General features: G+C 40.5%; 1 long non-coding RNA gene across 1 annotated transcript; it reads right to left on the bottom strand.

Moving 5' to 3' along the window:
* Positions 1 to 8,056: 8,056 nt before the first annotated feature.
* LOC122279190 lies at positions 8,057 to 11,251 on the bottom strand. Its single transcript, XR_006229512.1, has 2 exons — positions 9,617 to 11,251; positions 8,057 to 9,141 (listed from the first exon to the last, which is right to left on the bottom strand). It is a non-coding gene; the product is annotated as an uncharacterized LOC122279190 (long non-coding RNA).
* Between the last annotated feature and the right edge of the window lie 4,577 nt (positions 11,252 to 15,828).

Below are 15,828 nucleotides of genomic sequence, written 5' to 3'. Positions count from 1 at the left end.
ACTAAACAATCAGAAAGAAGGGGCCCTACTATCACTAATGACCCCACACAATGGGAAGCTCCTCCTCAAGGGAAACTGAAGCTTAACTGGGTTGTTGGCCTAGACAAGACTAAGACTAACAACAAGGTGGGGGTTGGGGTCATAATTTGTGATTGGGAAGGAAAAGTGAGAGCTACCTTGAGAATGAATCACAACATATTCCCTGACCCTTTACTAGCTGAAGCCTATGCTGTCTTTCAAGCCTCTACATTCCTCAAAACACTCGAATGGCAGAATGTGATACTGGAAGGAGAGTCCTCAATAGCCTCAAGTCCTCAATAGAGATAGGTTCTTATGTAGGCATACTGTTAAGGGACACAAAGTCTATCTTAGACTCTTTCACAAACTGGACAATTAGGCATGTTAGGAGAGCTTGTAACTCCTTAGCTCATGCATTATGTCAAGATGCTCTAAGTATCAGTAATAGTATCATTTCTGTCGATACTATTCCTATTTTAATCCAAACTCTGATATAGTCTATGACAACACACGACATTTCTCTTAAAAAAAAAAAAAAGAGTTTGCGCACTTGGTTTTAACTTTGAGAAGAGGCGCATGATACAATGTTTTGAGTTTTTAATTGGAACCAAAGGCTCGAGAAGTTTGGAAGGAGGCCAACTGGCTTCTTGAACACCCAGGGACTCTTCTTGTTTCTAATTAAAACCAAATATACCATCAGCATCCTCAATGCAGGCATCGTCGATGCCTGCAAGAGAGACCGAGAAGGTGGTCCCATAGGAGCACCTAACAACTCTTATCTCAGGACTCCAACGATATGCTGTCCCATAGTGTCATTTCGGCCACCGATCAATTCCTACTGGAGACTATCCAACTGCTGGGGCCCAGACCTCGGATTGTGCCTTTTCCATCATTACCGATTCAGCACATATCGGCTTGCTCAGCCGCCTCGTTTGTTTTTGTGGATGAGTTGAGATAAAAGTTGAAAATTAAATAAAATATTATTAAAATATATATTTAATATTATTAAAATATATTTTTAATATTATTATTGTTTTGGGATTTGAAAAAATTGAATTGTTTATTTTTTTTGTATGGAAATTTGAAAAAATTGTAATGATGAGGTGAGATGAAATGAGACCAAAATTTTTCTAAAAGCAAACAAGGCCTTTATTGGATGGGGGGATGGGGTTTATAGACATTGAGAGTTTTAATAAAGCTTTGTTGGCAAAGCAGGGATGGAAGCCGCATAGGAGACAAATTCTCTTCTTACAAAGGATTTTAAAGAGAAGTATTTTATTAAAGTTCAGTTTATCAGTTTATAGAAACAAAGATGGGGTGTAATCATTCATACATGTGGAGGAGTTTGATGGCTACATAGGAAATAGTTAAAGAAGGGATGATATGGATGGTGGGGAATGGAGAGCAATTGGTTATTTGGCATGATAAGTGGTTATCTCAGTGTGCAACTTCTAGAATTTTTTCACCTATAAGAGTTTTGGATGAAAATGCAAAAGTAAAGAAGTTAATTCTTGCGGGGATTAATTGCTGGAATGAAAGGCTTATTAAAGAAATCTTTGATAAAGACGTTGTTGCTCAGATTTGCAGTATCCCTTTAAGTATGAGAGGGGGTGAGGATAGAGCTGTTTGGGGCTATACTGAAGATGGGAGTTACATAGTTAGAAGTGCATATTATCTTGAGAAACATAGAATTGAGGAAGGGGCAGGTGAAAGCTCGAGAAGGCAGATGGTAAATCAGATGTGGAAACGGGGGTATGGAAGTTCAATGTCCCAGAAAAGATAAAGCAATTTATGTGGAAGGCTTTGAATTCTATCTTGCCTACAAAATTGAACTTGTTTAACAGGAAGGTGGTGAAGGATGCTATTTGTTCTATTTATAAACAGGTTGATGAATCAACTTAGCATGTTTTGTGGTCTTGCTCGGCTGCCAATGATGTGTGAGCTGACAGTTCAAGTGGATTGCAAAAATGGTCCAGTGTGGAAGTGGATTTTGTTTATTTATGGCAGAAGCTAATGTTGGGTTTTGAACAAAAGAGGGTGGAGATGTTAGCTGTTATTTTTGCAGGTATTGAGCATAGGAGAAATAGAGCAGTGTTTGAGGACAAATTTGATGGTCCTGGTATGGTGATCAAAAAAGCAGCTATGATGTTAGAAGGGTTCCGGGAAGCTGGAGGAATTATAAGTGGGCAGAACAAGATTGCTGGTACAAGTAGAGCAAAAACAAAGTGGCTGCCTCCTCTTGAACAAGTGACAAAAATTAATTTTGATGCTTCAGTGGATAAAGTTGGTAAGAAAATGGGGATGGGGGTGGTGGCAAGGAACCATGAAGGGGAGTTAATGTTTTCTATATGTGTTGCAAGATGCTTTGTGTGGGATGTTCAGGTAGCTAAAGCAAAAGCTTTGTGGAAGGCCATGGAGACGGCTGCTGTGTTGAATTTGCAGAAGGTCTGCTTCGTAGGAGATGCACAGAAGGTGATTAAAGTTGTGAGGAGCAAGGAAGTATGTGATATCTCATTTTTACGTGTATTTTTATTGTATAATTTTTAAAATTTATTATAACTAGTGATTTTCTTGTTTTAAATTAAAAGTGATTTTTGCGGTATTATGTTTTATAAATTTTAAGTTGTGAAATTATTTTAATATGCTTTCTTGTTATTTTTTATTGTTTTCTATTTAAATTGCTTTTAAATTTAAATTAGTTTATTTTTTGGCTTTAAAATTGTTGTGTTTTTTAGATTTTATTATTTTATTTTATTTAATCACTGCGTTTGAATTATTTTATTTAACTTGTTGTTTTGAAAATAATTTTCGTTGAATCAGTTTAGTGACCCAAGTTGTGAGGGTTGGACCTCATTTTTTTCCTTCACTTTTTTTTTCCCTTTTTCTTTTTCTCTTCTTTTTCTTTTCTTTCTTTCTTCTTTCTTTTCTTTCTTCTTTCTTTTCTCCCCTACTTATCTCTCTCTCGAGCGCGACATCCCTCTCCCTCTCTCCACATCGTTTCCTTCATCTGCCCCAGCTCACCATCGCGTGCCACCGTGTACCTCACCGCCCACCCCACTTGCTTCCCCTCCGGCCAGTGAACATTCCCCTCCATTTTCAGGCCACCCCAAGCCACTGTTAACCTCCACGCACGACTGGAAGCCGCGGCCCCTTTTTCTTCCAGCTCTACCGTGTGCCACCCATTTCCATTGCCGTTGCTTCCATCCTCTTTCCCACTCATTAGCAACCTCACCCCTTCATTTTCAGCCCTCCAATCGCCGAACTAAGTCCAAGGAGTTTGGGGGTCAGTTGGATTGGAGGAAGGAGTTGTTTGCTTGTTTGGTTGATGTTGGGATTTGCTAGATTATTTTTGTGCCTTGTCGCATGTATTGCATGGTGCACGCATGATCATGTGTTGTAAAATAAAAATTGAGTTTTCGTATAACGCATGCATATTCATGGACATGGATGAAAAACTAGGTTTTTATTTGAAAGTTAATTTTTGGGTGCGTGTGTATCATGACCGCAAGCCGAAATGGGGCATTATCTCAGTGGAGCTCCTCTGGTCACTTGGGATCACAATATACTGAGTGACATCCCCTGGGTTATTGACGGGTGACAATGGGATCTAATGGGATGATAACGCTCTCGTGCCGGCTTCATGGTCCGTCTACTAGAGGGGACTAGAGGATGCTTCGCTACAAATGAGCTGGGCACAGAACTGGGTATCGCTCATTATGAAGTCACACGCATGGTCGTTACCCATGGTATGATGAAGGAAGTTACGGTGTGCAGATGGTCTCTAGGGTTTAAAATTGGATATTGGTTTTGATAATTGATATTGGGCCATTTTCTAGGAAAATGGCGAGACTGTTTTAATGGATTGGATTTTGGGCCAAATGAGATTTTTGGCACGTGTGAAAAATCAGTCTTTTCAAGGAAAAGATAATTTTTGGGGTCTCATGCATATGGCATCATATTCATGAATTTTTTTATTGCATGAATGTATTTTTATCTCGTGTTTGTTTGGATGATTACTTACCTGCAATACCATTTTTTGGTACCGTAGATTTTGATGCAAATGACAAAGAGGCTGAGCCTAAGGAGGCGGCTCTGCCGAAGGAGTAGTTTGGTGTCTCTACCTGTAATTGTTGAAAATTATTTTCAGCTTTCAAATTATGTATTTTGGTTTATGACTTTTTTTTTTTGAAAAGATAAGTTACTTTCATTACTATAAGGAAACCTTACAACATATTTGAGCTTACAACTTGTTGAATACAAGAAGGAACTTCTTCAAAAACAAAAACATCCTCACTAAGAGATAATGCATTCTGTGCTAACCCATGGGCTGCTTTGTTGCCTCCCCTCCTTGTGTGAACAGCCTGCCACTTTGCAAAATTGTTCAACAGCACCTTTGCTTCCCTGATCATGAGGCCTCCACAGCTCCAATCTTTCTGTGGTTCATTTAGTAACTTCACAACCCGCAAGGCATCACCCTCAAGTATAAACTGATTCATCCCAATGTCCCTGCAAAAACTTACACACATCATCATTGCATATGCTTCACCACTGAAAGCCTCCATCTTCAATTGTCTTTGAGCTTGAATGGTAGCCATCACCTGACCATCACCTGACCATCACTGTTTCTGATTATGCCCCCTATGCCAACCTGACCCTTTGCCTCGCTTATAGCTACATCCCAGTTCATTTTATACCAGACTATTGGGGGTCTAATCCACTTAGCACTAATCTGGTCCTTAGTTCTCTGCAGACCACCTTCCTACTGTTTCTGAACATGCTGGAATAACTCAAGCTCTTTCCTGGCTTTGATGATTATTTGATTCGGTTCCATGAAACCTTTGCCAAAAATGAAGTCATTTCTTCTGGCCCATATTAACCTTGCAATCACTGCCACTTCCCCGAGGCTACTCTCCTCCAAATACTTACTCAAGTGATCCCAAACCTCTTTGAAGGATGAGCAAAGGATACTCATTTTTTGGATTTGCCTACTGCCTTGGCTCCATATATCTTTGGCAGCTCCACAGCTCCACAGAGCATGTTCTGAGGACTCAGGTTCCATTAGACAGATAGGACACCTGCTACTATCTACTATCTTTCTCTTCATCAGGTTAACCATTGTTGGCAAGGCTTCACTGCAAGCTCTCCACATGAAGCTTCGAACTGCACTAGGAACTGGAAGTTTCCAAATTCTTTTCCAAAAACCAACTTCCATCTTATCATTGGATGTTTCTCCTGTGGTTCTTGTTAGCATAGCCCTGTGCAGGAAATATGCACTCCTAACAGAGAAAAGGCTGTTTTTGGTGTAGTGCCAAACCAGTTGATCTTCTCTACCCCCCAAGCTAACTAGAATCGATCTGATTTCTGACACCAGTACCTATGTTGCATATTCCCCTCTGGTGGATTGAATTCTGAGTGTGTGGGCCTTAGGGATCCACTTGTCCTCCCAGATTCTAACCCTTCTACCATTTCCAATTCTCCAAACTAGTCCTTTCTATTTGAGATGGGCATAGGAAGGAGGAATATGCCCATAGAATAGGTTGGAATAGCTTGGAGCACAGCCTTGAGGAGTACTTCTTTTCCTGCAGCCGAGAGCCACTTGGTCTTCCAATTTGTGATCCTGGACCAAATTCTGTCTAGTAAAGAGTGGAAAGCAGCAACTTTTGATCTACCAAGTAGGGTTGGTAGACCTAAGTACTTTTCAAAGGAACCCGAGGACTTGATCCCAGAAATCTGCAGGATGTTTCTTTGAATGTCCTTGGGTGTGTTCCCACTGAAGAAGATGGAAGTTTTCTCTTTGATAAGCACATATGTCCTGAGGCCATTTCATATATTTCCAGAATGTGAAGCACTCTACACCACTCTAGTGAGTTTGCCTTGCAGAAAAGGAGACTATCATCTGCAAAGAACAGATGATTCACCCAGATATGACCATCTCCAATAGGGATGCTAGTTAGGCTCCCCTTCATTTCAGCTTGATTCAATAGATTAAAGAGAGCCTCAGCACATAGGATGAATAGATAAGGGGATAGGGGGTCCCCTTGTCTAATTCCTCTTGTTGGAGTGAAAAAGGATCCTGCCTCTCTATTAATTAAGATGGAATAGGTGACTGAAGTAACACAATTAATGATAAGAGAGATCCATTGAGGTGCAAAACCCAGCCTTTCCATCACTGCCTCTAGGAAACTCCACTCCACTCTATCATAGACTTTACTCATGTCAAGCTTTAGGGCCATGAAACCTGCTTTGCCTTTGATTTTAGAGCTCATTGTATGGAGGGTCTCGTAGGCAGCAATTACATTATCTGTTATGAGTCTTCCTGGAACAAAAGCACTTTGGTTCATGGAGATGATGTCAGGCAGAACTAACTTCAACCTATTTGCCAGAACCTTAGCTACTATCTTATAGCTAACATTACACAAACTGATTGGTCGAAAATCAGAAACTGTTTTGGGATCCTTAACCTTAGGAATTAGTGTGATAAAGGTATCATTAACCCCTTTTAGGGAGCCTCCTTGGTTTAGGATTTTAAGGGCAAAGTTACTCATCTCCTTTCCAATGTTTTCCCAGTGGTTTTGATAGAAATGAGCTGGGAAACCATCAAGTCCTGGAGATCCAAGGGGGTTCATATGTGAGACAGCATCATAGACCTCCTTCTCAGTGAATTTGAGTAAGAGTTTCTCGTTCATTGCATTGGTGACTCTTTTGTCCATGCCTTGGAGGCATACATTAAGACCAGAAGGATAGGAGGTAGAAAAAAACTATGTATAGAAATCAGAGAAAATACCAGCTATTTGGTCTGGTTTGTTGTGGATTTCTCCCTGCTGGTCCATGATCTGCCTGATTTCATTAGTTTTTCTTTTCTGGTTGGCATGCATATGATAGAATCGTGTATTCCTGTCCCCATTCTTCAACCAGTGTTGTTTTGCCCGCTACCTCCACTTTAGCTCTTCTTCTTCCAGGTGCTGTTCCACTTCCCTTTGTAGTGCTTTGATTACATGTACCTGGTCACCAGTGTCCTCTTCTTGAAAGGCTGCAATTCTGTTCATTTTCAACTTGATGGTGGAATTTGCTTCTCTCTTTCTACATAAGTTCCACTGTTTTAGAGCCTGTGCACATTTGGTCAGCTTGGATCTCAAAATGGAGCTTGCCTTGTTACTTTAATTTGTAATATTTTTGTAATATTTTTGGTATGCTTATCTTTAAGCGAACTTGAATTTAAACAAATTCCGCTATTTAGTCGACTGACTTTATTATTCCGCTACATTATTTTTGTTGTACACTTTTACTTACGCACACACTTGGTACTTAGTGATGGATGTATGACCCGTGTTGTCATCATCCCGGATGTCTCGATTCTCGATTTTATGTTCGTGGGGGTCGGGGCGACGCAAAGTATGCAATGGGTGGATGGAGCGTGCTTGACATAAAAAAAGTGCTGTCACATAGGCCTAATTGGTCTGTTAACTTTTTTACAGAGAAGGAAACCAGATTGCAGATCAATTGGCAAAGAGAGCATTGAGAAGAGATGAGGAATCTTACTGGATAGAAGATGGACCTGCTGAACTTATGTATCTAGTAGAGCAAGAGAAACCATGTGTTGAGCAAGGCTCAGATTTATTACGATAATTGAAATCAGATTCTGATGTTTTTCGGGAAAAAAAATATATATATATCACAGAATATTTTTAATTAGTATTTTTTTTAACTTATTAGACTGCTGGTAGCACGCCATGTCCCATGGTTATTTCTTTTAGCATGCCATATCACATAGTTATTTTTTTAGCATGCTATGCCATGTCACCATTTCCAGCCCCATCTCCAGCGATAGATTTGTATGTCCTCACAATAATACACTGTTCTTTCTATATTTTGAAGTAAATAAAAGGGGGCGGGGGAAGAATAACACAACTCTAACTTCCAATCATAAGTTGATATTGTTACCGATTGTTCAATAAAACCCATTGCCAACCATAATACATGCACCGATTTCACCAAAGAATAAGAAAAAAGAAGCCCATTCTCAAACGGAGACCCATGGTTTTAAGAACATATTATATGCATATATCAGTCTATCAGGAGAAGATACATGGAACCTTTCAGTTGGGCTTTTTCTTCTGGGAGAAAAGAGAGTTCCACTGGGACAACTAGAGTTTAACCCCTAGTGAAAGAACAAGCAGCTTGAAGATCGTATTGATTTTATAAGTTAGTCAAAAAAAGAGAGAGGAAGAAACATTCAAAATAAGGAATTTACCATAAGAGAAGATATGCATGTGTGCAAGCCAAGGAAAATAAACTAATACATGAATGTGATTTCAGTTATAGCAGAATACTTTAACCCACCAACATCCAAAAACACTTGATCCAAAATAAGTGCCGAGTAATCACCCGAGACTGAATTTCTGTCTCAGCTCATCAATATATATTATATATATTCATCAGACACACAATGTTCTAAAGACATTGATGATGTTAAAAAAATATTCACTTTTTCTTGCGATTCTTTGTTCTCTGAAGACTGAAAACAACCAGAAAATTAATTTTAATAACTTGAACCATGTACAAAGAGGAAAAAAGTCAATTTTAGCAACGACTTGCATGCAGCAACTACAACCTAAATTCTCTTTTCCAAATCATCTATACTTTGTCCTTTCAAAAGCGAAGAAAACAGAATTATTATTAAAAATCTCAAATTAAAGCATGGCATACCTGAATCAAGTCTATTTATAAATAAATAAATAAACTAAACAATTACCCTCCAAGTTTTCAAACCAATCCCTTTTTCATATGTAGGATATCAGCCTATTGAAATTTCACTTCATGATAACAAACTATCATGCATTTGGACTCAGATTGGTCACATTGGGAAGGACATATCTACCGTAAATAATCAAATATGCAGTACTTGAAGAAGAAGAAGAAAGTGTCACAGAATATTTTTATTTATCATTTTTCTTTTAGCTTAATTGTTCTGTCTTTTTGGTCTATTGCTTGCTTGAACTACATTTAAACTATTTGTATGCACGTGAAAAACAAAAACAGTGTACTTTTTCACATCTTAAAACTTTCTCTGCACAGTCGATCATTCAGCTCTCGTCTCTAATCTTCGTCGCTTTACTCCAGCTCCTATATATCAATAACATCATTAGTCAAAGAACTGCAAAGAACCAAAAAAAACAACTCAGCAATTAGAAATAAACTTCTAGAAACATAATGCACATATACGTAGAGTATGCAACAAGCAATAGAATCAGAATTCATTTGCATTAATTCCACAATCATCCAATTACCACTTGGCCCTCTACCATGTTCCATCCAAACTAGAACTTCCCTAAATCCAAAAGTTTTTTTCGTTCCATATCAAAGATTGCTGAAATAAAAAAGAATTTCATTCACCATCTTTTGCCCGTCTATCAAATCCATTATGGGTCCTATGCAAGGGAGTGATGATATACCAATTCCCACCCTTATGATCAAATCACATATCTAAAGTTTTTAAACAAAAAAGACAATGAATCAGTATATTACATATTAACGAAAAAATCCAAGAAAATTTTAAAGAATAACATATATCTCATATTAAAGTAAAATGCTAGCATACTTGTAAGCTCAATGGGATTGTAACGATACATGTCTGCTTCTGTTATGAATGTAGTACGAAGCGGCTCTCTGGCTTTTCTAGGCATCAAGTACTCTTCTATTAGTTGCTTATATGTAGGCTTAAAAGGATCGGGGATATGAACATGAAAAAATACGTGATTATTATCAGAAATGTCTGGATCCTCTGTATTTAGTATGCACTCAGCATCTTCAGGTAGCATGGTTATATAAATCTGAGATTTAAAAAAATAAAAAATAAAAAAGTACAACCATTATTGTCAAAAAAAATATAAACTAATTCATGCATTTGGAGAAAAAACTCAAAAGTGTACTCATGCTACTGCAAAAGAATTTACAAATATTTGTTATAAATGCTTAAAAGGTAACTCTTTGCTTGCAAACAAAGATTTTGCAAAAATATCATGAATATAGAATCTGCCTTTGCTAGTAACATATTTCATAAATGAAAAACAACAAAACAACTTGTTGCACTAGTCATCCAATGACAGAAGAAATCACTGAATAAAAATAAAGAATATACCTAAGGTATCACTACTAGGAAAAATCAAGTATAGATAAATCTCTATAAGCAAAAGAGAAACTAGTAAAAAGAAAATAAATAAAAGTCATCCGAGCCCTAGGTTTGCAGAGATAATGAAAGAAATATAAACAAACTGGAGATATAAAGAAAATAAAAAGAACAAAAATGTGGACTCAGAAGAAACGAAAACTCAAAAGTGTGCTCATGCTTCTGCAAAAGATTATACAAATAACTTTTATGAATGCTTAAAAAGTAACTCTTTGCTTGCAGAGATTTTACAAAAATATCATGAATACAGAATCTACATTTGCTAGTAACATATTTCAGATACGGAAAACAATATAACAACTTGTTGCACTAGTCATCAATGACATAGAAGAAATCACTGAATAAAAATAAAGAATATACCTAAGGTATCACTGCTAGAGAAAATCAAGTATAGATAAACTATATAAGCAGAAGAGAAACTAGTAAAAAGATAATAAATGAAAGTCATTCTTAGGTTTGCAGAGATAATGAAAGAAATGGAAACAAATTGAAGATATAAAGGAAATAGAAACAAAAACAATGTGAACTCAAATGAAACAAAAATGACGGAGAGATAAAGAGAGATCTTACCTGTGAGCAGGAGAGAGATGAATAAAAGATAAATTCCAGCAGAAAGAATGAAAATGTGAACTCAGAAGAAATGAAAATGACTGAGAGCTAAAGAGAGATCTTAACTATGAGCAAGAGAGAGATGAACAAAAGATAAATTCCAGCGCCACAAGGAACTCGAAACTGGGCTATAATAGAGTACCAGATTTTAATTGCCAATGGGCATAAACATGCCATTTTTTTTTTTAACCCAATAGACCCCAAGGCCTGCAACCTGACCCACCAATCATCCAAAACGAAAATGGTCATTTGGGTTGGGTCAAAAATTCTAGACCCGGATGCTGCATTTTACCTCTTTCTTTTTCCCTTCTTCCTGTTCTAAGCACCAACACCAACGTTTCATTCTAATCCATTAGGTGATATCTGCGTTGCAGCTGGACTGAGAACTGGGGCTCATGGATAAACTTAGAGACTGTAAATCCCCATAACCCATTGCACCAACTGTGATGACCCGCTTTCGCTTGTATTTTCGCTGAAATGGTTGTTTTTATTTTAAGTAATATATTAGCTTATTTATTTTAATTTATTGCGTTTTAAAATTAGTTTTTAATTTAATTGATGTTGTGTTTTATTTCTTTTGGTTGTTTACAGTTTTAATATCTTTGCGGCGGTTTAGTGTTGTTTTTCAGGAATGAGGATTAGACCTCATCTTCTTTCCCTACACCTCTTTTCTTTTTCCTTTTTCTTTTTTTCCTTTTTCTCTTTTTTCTTCTTTCTTTTTCCTTTCTTTTTCTCTTTTTTCTTTCTTTTCTTTTTTTTTTCCTCTCCTCCCCGCGTCGACCCCCCCCGTCTCTCTCTCTTTCTCCTCTCTCTCTCACGCCGGAACGCTTCTGCCCTCGACCCTCCACCGTCCGGCCACCGTGCGGCTCACCGCCGCCACCGTTCGACTCCCCTCCCTCCGGCGCACCTTCCCACCAAAACCCACCCCCATCCGGCCGGCCGTTTGGCCGGAAAAGCCCTTCAAAACCTGCACGGTTTTTGCTCCGATCCGCCGCCGTCGCTCCACCTCTGGCCACCATTTCTTCACCACTTCATCACCGATCCCTTGCCGTCCTAACCCACCTATTTCCGCCCTCCAACGACCACCGGAACAGCTCCCATGAGCTAGCTTTCCTTTTTGGGAAATCCGGCCTCTCTCCGGCGTTTTCGCCGCCACCCACGGCCAACCACCACTTCCAATAGCTTCACAATCATCCCTAGACCATTCCCTATCAATCCCAAGCCCTGGTTTGTCCCCGTTCAAAAGTGGGTATTTCACAACCCACGGCCACAGTAAATTTTCACTGTAACGTTGCTTTTTCACCGCCGTTTGCAACACCGGGTGTTTTCTAAAATTGCCATATAGCGCTGTAAGTATTTTCCAAACCCTATTTTCAGATTTAAATATACATTGCTCATTCAATTTATTTATTGCTGCTGGTTGGTTGATTTCGGACTGAGTCCGAGGAGTTCGGGGGTCGGATGGATGGAGGACGGAGTTGCTTGATTTATTGTTTTATGGTTGGTTGTTTGTTTTGTGCATTGATAATTTCATTTGCATGGTGCATGCACGTGTATTTTATTTTATGTGAGAAATCCTGTTTTGCTGGCGTGAATGGATTTTCGGGTGCGTGTGTCTCACGAGCAATAGCCGGGATGGGTTATTATCTCGGTGGAGCTCCTCTGGTCACTCGGGAGCGGATAATACTGAGTGACGTCCCCTGAGTTGTCACTGGGCGATGACGGGAGCCGGGCTAGAGGATGGCCTGGCCAGGTACGCACTGGGCGCGAGTCTGGGCATCGCTTTACTCACCGACTCCGTGGCCCTTCGCTGGCGAGGGCTAGAGGATGGCCTGGCCAGGTACGCGCGGGGTGCGAGTCTGGGCATCGCTCGTTTAGGTGTCACATGCGTAGTCGTTACCTGCGGTGTGGCACAGAACCAGGGTGTGCGGATGATCCCTAGGGGAGATCATGGTGCATGTATAACCGGTTTGTTTTTATGGTTTTCGGATGTGGGCTATTTTCTGGGAAAATGGCGATGGTGGTTTTTCGAGGCATTGATCCATTTTCTGGGAAAATGGTGGTTTGGGCCATTATTTGGGATAATGGCGAGGCTTGGTTTTTAAGGATATGTTTTTATTGGGCCAAATGGGTTTTTTGGCGTGCGTGGTAAAAATGTGGTTTTGCGGGACATGTGCATTGGCTTTTCTTGCATCCATGTTGCTTGAGTTCTATGTGTTTTTATCTGGTGGTGTTTGAGTTTTACTTACCTGCGGTACCATTTTTGGTTCCGTAGCTTTTGGTGCAGAGTTCGAGGATGAGGAGGAGGAGGCTGAGCCCGAGGATGCGGCTCCGCCGGGTTGCTGATGTTATGCTTTGTATTTGATATTATATTCTATGCGTGTTTTGTAATATTTTATTTATGTACGTTTTGGAATAGCTTTGTATTAAACAAGAAAAATTCTGGTACTTAGTTATCGACTTGCTTTTTGCTGCGTTTTTTTCGTGCACTTTGTTGCTTTTGCACACACTTGGCACACTTCGTTAGGGTGGTGATCCGTGATGTCATCATCCGGACGTCTCAATTTCCCCGTGTCCGTGCGTGGGGATTTGGGGGCGTCACAGGTCGTATCAGAGCGGTTTGGCTCTGAGTAAAACCACATGTCCCGTAGGTAGTACCAGAATGCTTTTAAAGTTGTGTTTTGAAAATTATGTTAAGTACAGTTATTTTATTTGTTTTATTTTTTTGAGTTTGTTTATTTGTTTTTATTTATTTAGTTATGTTTTTACAAGTTGTTTCTTTTGTTTTGGTGTGATGTGGTGTTGGTCTTTGGTTTTGTTTTGTTAGTTGTTGGTTTTATTTGTTTTTGTTTTTCTGAAAGGGGGTCAAAGGTTGTGGTGGCAGGAAAATGGGAAGGCCAAAGAAATCTACTCAGGAGCCACGGGACAATACATCAAGAGATGACTCCATAGCTCAGGCCATACGGCAGATGACGGAGTTTATGCAGCAAAATTATAGGCCACAACAAACAGGGCCTTGGCCACAACCAGGGGGACCTTGGCCACAACAAGGGGGTCCCTGGCCGCCACAAGAAGGGCCTTGTCCGCAACAAGAAGGATTTTGGCCGCAACCAGGAGGTCCTTGGCCATATCAGGGAGGGCCTTGGTCTTACCCAGGAGGATCTAGCAACATGGTGCAAGCCGGGTGCACCTATGAGCGCTTCCTGGCGCATAGGACTCCACACTTCACTGGAAAAGAGGATCCGCTTCGAGCTAGAAAGTGGATCAAGGACCTGGAGAGAACATTTGAGGTGTGTGGATGCACTGAGGCGCAACAGGTACTTTACGCCAGCTATCTCTTGCAAGGCACGGCGTCTGATTGGTGGGATACCAAGAGGGTGATGCTGGAATCAGAATTGGGATCTTTCGCTGCGGTGACCTGGCAACACTTCAAGAAGGAGTTTAATGACCGCTTCTTTCCCGCATCGGTAAGGAAGCAAAAGGCGAGAGAGTTCTCAGATTTGGTCCAAGGGGGCGCGACAGTGGAACAGTACGCCCGGAGATTCATAGAACTTGAGCGATTTGCTCCTCACCTTATCGCCACAGAGGAGATAGCTGATCGTTTTCAGGAGGGACTGCGCCCTGATATACGCTGTATGGTGGTCAGCCATCGGATATCCACTTTTCAGGAATTAGTGGATGTGGCCACCCTGGTGGAAGGAGAAAACAATCTGAGTATGGGCTCCCCTCCAGGACATAAGAGGCGGAGTTTTTCTGGTGAAGGAATCAGCTCGGGTTCACCTTAGAAATTTGTTCAGCGGACCGAGACTCGACCGCAAGCATCCTCAAGTGTTCGCATGGGAGGACGTGTGCCTGTTTGCGGAGTTTGTAATAGAGCCCATGTGGGTGAGTGCCCTTCTGGTGGGGCTCGATGTTATAATTGTGGCCAGCAGGGTCACTTTGCCCGAGAATGTCCAAGAACAGTTCAAGGAAGCCGTGGAGGTAGACGCGGTGGAAGAACAAACCCGAGACAAACAGTGCAAGCCCGGGTTTATGCTGTCACACCCGGAGAGGTGGATGATGAGGCGCCAGCAACCCATGATGCTGGAGTAATCACAGGTATGGATTAATTTAATTTTACGTTGGATTTAATTTTTGGTGTATTTGGTTTATTCTTTGCTTTCTGGATTTCATGGGTTGATGTGTTTGGTTCAGGAAGAGTCCGTTTGTATGAGTTTTATGCTTGTACTTTGTTTGATTCCGGTGCGTCGCAGTCATTTGTATCTTCCACGTTTGCACGGGTGTGTAATTTGGTCACGGAACCGTTGCCGAAGGCTATGGTAGTGGCTCTACCCGATGGTGAAATGGTGTGGTGTTCCAAGGTTGCTTTGGGATGCCCGTTAAATTTTGAGGGAAGGTTCTTGGATGCTGATTTGGTGGTATTCAAGCTGTTGGGTTTTGATATCATCCTCGGAATGGATTGGTTATACCGTTATTCTGCGAGTATTAATTGCAGAAGTCGGATAATCAGCTTTCAGCTTCCAGATGGTGATTGTCTAGAATTTGCAGGGAGTAAGTTAAAAGAAAAGCCGATGATTATATCGGCGATTCAAGCAAGAAGAGAGATTGCATAGGGAGCGGATGCATTCTTGGTTCAGATGGTGTCCACGCCGTCTGAGAAGAAGTCTTTGGCAGACATTCCAGTTGTGGAAGAATTCCCCGATGTGTTTGTGGATGACTTGCCCGGACTACCCCCTGTTCGGGAAATGGAGTTTGTTATAGACCTGGAACCTGGAGCGGCTCCTGTGCATAAAGCTCCTTATCGCATGGCACCGGCTGAATTAAAAGAGTTGAAGACTCAGTTGCAAGAGCTGGTAGATAAGGGATTTATTCAACCTAGTACGTCACCGTGGGGTGCACCTGTTTTGTTTGTTAAAAAGAAAGATGGAACCCTCCGTATGTGCATTGATTATCGGGAATTAAACAAGGTGACCATCAAAAATAAATATCCTCTCCCGCGGATTGATGATTTATTT

The sequence above is a fragment of the Carya illinoinensis genome, chromosome 10 (genome assembly GCF_018687715.1).
Source record: "Carya illinoinensis cultivar Pawnee chromosome 10, C.illinoinensisPawnee_v1, whole genome shotgun sequence".
Classification (NCBI taxonomy): domain Eukaryota; kingdom Viridiplantae; phylum Streptophyta; class Magnoliopsida; order Fagales; family Juglandaceae; genus Carya; species Carya illinoinensis.
The sequence above is the reverse complement of the archived record's forward strand: the minus strand, read 5'-3'. Positions and strand labels throughout refer to the sequence as shown.